At 55.8% G+C, this 5,000-nt stretch overlaps 2 non-coding genes and 1 pseudogene across 2 annotated transcripts; all 3 read left to right on the forward strand.

Moving 5' to 3' along the window:
• The first annotated feature begins 2,262 nt into the window (after positions 1-2,262).
• LOC144425331 (small subunit ribosomal RNA) lies at positions 2,263-4,072 on the forward strand. The gene has a single exon (XR_013477475.1). It is a non-coding gene; the product is annotated as a small subunit ribosomal RNA (ribosomal RNA).
• A 298-nt stretch (positions 4,073-4,370) lies between these two features.
• Positions 4,371-4,524, forward strand: LOC144425427 (5.8S ribosomal RNA). Its single transcript, XR_013477519.1, has one exon. It is a non-coding gene; the product is annotated as a 5.8S ribosomal RNA (ribosomal RNA).
• Positions 4,525-4,813: 289 nt separating this feature from the next.
• Positions 4,814-5,000, forward strand: part of LOC144425397 (large subunit ribosomal RNA) — a 3,689-nt pseudogene continuing 3,502 nt past the window's right edge.

The following is a 5,000-nucleotide window of genomic DNA, read 5'->3' on the forward strand; positions in this document are numbered from 1 at the left end:
TAACCCTAGGTAAGGCATGTCAGAGCGAAAGACAGTAAACTCGAATGAGCCAATAAAGAGCGGTGCGGGGCCGGTCGGAGCGCACCCTTTTCTCGGTGGCTGGCGGGCGAGAGAGTGCTGCGTCGCCGGCATCGGCGTCGAAAGAAGCCGAGCCGAAAAAAGTTAAAGTACAAACGTGCAAGCATACTAACCTAACCCTAGGTAAGGCATGTCAGAGCGAAAGACAGTAAACTCGAATGAGCTAAGAAAGAGCGGTACGGGGCCGGTCGGAGCGCACCCTTTTCTCGGTGGCTGGCGGCCGAGAGAGTGCTGCGTCGCCGGCATCGGCGTCGAAAGAAGCCGAGCCGAAAAAAGTTAAAGTACAAACGTGCAAGCATACTAACCTAACCCTAGGTAATGCATGTCAGAGCGAAAGACAGTAAACTCGAATGAGCCAAGAAAGAGCGGTGCGGGGCCGGTCGGAGCGCACCCTTTTCTCGGTGGCTGGCGGGCGAGAGAGTGCTGCGTCGCCGGCATCGGCGTCGAAAGAAGCCGAGCCGAAAAAAGTTAAAGTACAAACGTGCAAGCATACTAACCTAACCCTAGGTAAGGCATGTCAGAGCGAAAGACAGTGAACTCGAATGAGCTAAGAAAGAGCGGTGCGGGGCCGGTCGGAGCGCACCCTTTTCTCGGTGGCTGGCGGCCGAGAGAGTGCTGCGTCGCCGGCATCGGCGTCGAAAGAAGCCGAGCCGAAAAAAGTTAAAGTACAAACGTGCAAGCATACTAACCTAACCCTAGGTAAGGCATGTCAGAGCGAAAGACAGTAAACTCGAATGAGCCAATAAAGAGCGGTGCGGGGCCGGTCGGAGCGCACCCTTTTCTCGGTGGCTGGCGGGCGAGAGAGTGCTGCGTCGCCGGCATCGGCGTCGAAAGAAGCCGAGCCGAAAAAAGTTAAAGTACAAACGTGCAAGCATACTAACCTAACCCTAGGTAAGGCATGTCAGAGCGAAAGACAGTAAACTCGAATGAGCTAAGAAAGAGCGGTACGGGGCCGGTCGGAGCGCACCCTTTTCTCGGTGGCTGGCGGCCGAGAGAGTGCTGCGTCGCCGGCATCGGCGTCGAAAGAAGCCGAGCCGAAAAAAGTTAAAGTACAAACGTGCAAGCATACTAACCTAACCCTAGGTAAGGCATGTCAGAGCGAAAGACAGTAAACTCGAATGAGCCAAGAAAGAGCGGTGCGGGGCCGGTCGGAGCGCACCCTTTTCTCGGTGGCTGGCGGGCGAGAGAGTGCTGCGTCGCCGGCATCGGCGTCGAAAAAAGCCGAGCCGAAAAAAGTTAAAGTACAAACGTGCAAGCATACTAACCTAACCCTAGGTAAGGCATGTCAGAGCGAAAGACAGTAAACTCGAATGAGCCAATAAAGAGCGGTGCGGGGCCGGTCGGAGCGCACCCTTTTCTCGGTGGCTGGCGGGCGAGAGAGTGCTGCGTCGCCGGCATCGGCGTCGAAAGAAGCCGAGCCGAAAAAAGTTAAAGTACAAACGTGCAAGCATACTAACCTAACCCTAGGTAAGGCATGTCAGAGCGAAAGACAGTAAACTCGAATGAGCTAAGAAAGAGCGGTACGGGGCCGGTCGGAGCGCACCCTTTTCTCGGTGGCTGGCGGCCGAGAGAGTGCTGCGTCGCCGGCATCGGCGTCGAAAGAAGCCGAGCCGAAAAAAGTTAAAGTACAAACGTGCAAGCATACTAACCTAACCCTAGGTAAGGCATGTCAGAGCGAAAGACAGTAAACTCGAATGAGCCAAGAAAGAGCGGTGCGGGGCCGGTCGGAGCGCACCCTTTTCTCGGTGGCTGGCGGGCGAGAGAGTGCTGCGTCGCCGGCATCGGCGTCGAAAAAAGCCGAGCCAAAAAAAGTTAAAGTACAAACGCGATGCTAATGAGCGAGCCGTTGTCTCGACTAATATGTAGGGGGCGTTCGATCGAGCGTCTGGCTTGAGCGCTTGTCGGCCTAGCAGAACGGTCGCATTGTTATGCCCGGGTTTTAGGCACCGCTGCAGGCGGCCGGCAGAGCTCTTGTTTGTGCGAAACTGAATGGATCGAGCCCGAGAGAGGGCGAGCAAAGAAAAAACGCAAATCGCTCCGCCTGGCACTGCCGGCGAGAGCGTGGACGTCGCGGCCAGCGACTGTCGAAGCTGAGTACGGCCGCAGGCGATCGCCTCGGTCTTAAACGATTGCGACGAGCACGCGCCGGGCGGCCCAGCAAGGGTCGAGCGCAGCTGTCGCAGCTATCTGGTTGATCCTGCCAGTAGTGATATGCTTGTCTCAAAGATTAAGCCATGCAGGTGCAAGTACGAGTTCTCGTAAAGCGAAACTGCGAATGGCTCATTAAATCAGTCTTGGTTTATTTGGTCTCGTAAGCGAAGTGGATAACTGTGGTAATTCTAGAGCTAATACATGCATTAAGCGCCGACTTCGGGAGGCGCGCTTTTATCAGATCAAAACCGACCGGGTTCGTCCTGTGACGTTTGATGACTCTGGATAACCACGCGGATCGTACGGTCTCTGCACCGACGACGTATCATTCAAGTGTCTGCCCTATCAACTGTCGAAGGTACGCTACGTGCCTACCTTTGTGATAACGGGTAACGGGGAATCAGGGTTCGATTCCGGAGAGGGAGCCTGAGAAACGGCTACCACATCCAAGGAAGGCAGCAGGCGCGCAAATTTCCCATTCCCGACACGGGGAGGTAGTGACGAAAAATAACAATACAGGACTCTAACGAGGCCCTGTAATTGGAATGAGTACATCCTAAAACTCTTAACGAGTATCCATTGGAGGGCAAGTCTGGTGCCAGCAGCCGCGGTAATTCCAGCTCCAACAGTGTATGCTAAAGTTGTTGCGGTTGAAAAGCTCGTAGTTGGATTTTGGGCGAGCGCCGCCGGTCCGTCGCAAGGCGTGTCACTGGTTGCGTTCGCCTCACCTTCGGTTCTCCGTCGGTGCTCTTGACTGAGTGTCGGCGGTGGCCGATAAGTTTACTTTGAAAAAATTAGAGTGTTCAAAGCAGGCTGTTCGCCTGCATAGTGTTGCATGGAATAATGGAATAGGACCTCGGTTCTATTTTGTTGGTTTTCGGAGCACGAGGTAATGATTAAGAGGGACAGACGGGGGCGTCCGTACTCTGCCGTTAGAGGTGAAATTCTTGGATCGGCGGAAGACGAACTACTGCGAAAGCATTCGCCAAGAATGTTTTCTTTAATCAAGAGCGAAAGTCAGAGGTTCGAAGACGATCAGATACCGTCCTGGTTCTGACTATAAACGATGCCAACTAGCGATCGGGAGGCGTTACCATGACGACCTTTCCGGCAGCTTCCGGGAAACCAAAGTCTTTGGGTTCCGGGGGAAGTATGGTTGCAAAGCTGAAACTTAAAGGAATTGACGGAAGGGCACCACCAGGAGTGGAGCCTGCGGCTTAATTTGACTCAACACGGGGAAACTCACCCGGCCCGGACACAGGTAGGATTGACAGATTGAGAGCTCTTTCTTGATTCTGTGGGTGGTGGTGCATGGCCGTTCTTAGTTGGTGGAGCGATTTGTCTGGTTAATTCCGATAACGAACGAGACTCTGGCATGCTAAATAGTTACGCGACCTTCTCGGTCGGCGTCTAACTTCTTAGAGGGACTAGTGGCGTTTAGCCACACGAGATTGAGCAATAACAGGTCTGTGATGCCCTTAGATGTCCGGGGCCGCACGCGCGCTACACTGAGTGAAGCAGCGAGTGTCTAACCTAGGCCGAAAGGTCCGGGTAACCCGTTGAACCTCATTCGTGATTGGGATAGGGACTTGCAATTGTTTCCCTTGAACGAGGAATTCCCAGTAAGCGCAAGTCATCAACTTGCGTTGATTACGTCCCTGCCCTTTGTACACACCGCCCGTCGCTACTACCGATTGAATGGTTTAGTGAGATCCTTGGATCGGCCCCGTCGCGGCTGGCAACGGCCGCGTCGGCGTGTTGAGATGACGATCAAACTTGATCATTTAGAGGAAGTAAAAGTCGTAACAAGGTTTCCGTAGGTGAACCTGCGGAAGGATCATTACCGAAAGTGGTGGTAGGCCCCGGCCGACCGCGCACTTAATTGTCTTTGGGTGCCGCCGAGAGGGCGGCCGTCAATCGGGGTTCCGCCCCGTGCGACACGCGTAACACGTTGGCATAGCAAGGCAGCCGAGTGCGATGGTGGCTTCTGGGCACCGCGCTCGATGTGCCGCCGGCCCAGCCCGGCGGTCGCTCGGCGCCGTTTGTTGGTGTTTTTGTGCAGTTGTTGTCGGTGGTGGTTTTGTGGTCGATCCCACAGTGTGACGTCCGCGCGCTTCGGCGCCGGGCGAAACGTCGAGGACGACTCTTAACGGTGGATCACTCGGCTCGCGAGTCGATGAAGGACGCAGCCAAGTGCGAGAAGTAATGTGAATTGCAGAACACATTGAACGTCGACCTTCTGAACGCGAATTGCGGTCTCGGGTCAATCCCGGGACCGCGTCTGCCTCAGGGTCGCGTTCGTCCTCACCCGAGGGCCGTCGCCTGGCCTCTGCGAAGACGGCCGGGCGTCGCCCCAAGTTGAAGCGGTCGCCGAGCTTTCTCGGCGCGACCGCGTGTCCCGTACACCGCCGGCCCCTCGACGTGTTAAACTACGTTCGAGGGGCGGGTCCAGGTCGGTCGGTCCGGTCACGAGATCAAGACCGACCGTGGGCCAAGGCGGCGACGGTACGCGCTCGGTCGGCGCCGGCGGCGACGACTTGCGATGCCAGCGGGCCGTGTAAGAAGCGGGCCCGCTTGACACATACGACCTGAGTTCAGGCGAGAGCACCCGCTGAATTTAAGCATATTATTAAGCGGAGGAAAAGAAACCAACAGGGATTCCCTGACTAACGGCGAGTGAACCGGGAAGAGTCCAGCGTCGAATCTGCGCGCTTTTCGAGCGCGCCGAGTTGTGACGTATGGAAGTCCCAGTGCGGCTAACGGCGAGCGCC

The sequence above is a fragment of the Styela clava genome, chromosome 7 (genome assembly GCF_964204865.1).
Source record: "Styela clava chromosome 7, kaStyClav1.hap1.2, whole genome shotgun sequence".
Lineage (NCBI taxonomy): Eukaryota > Metazoa > Chordata > Ascidiacea > Stolidobranchia > Styelidae > Styela > Styela clava.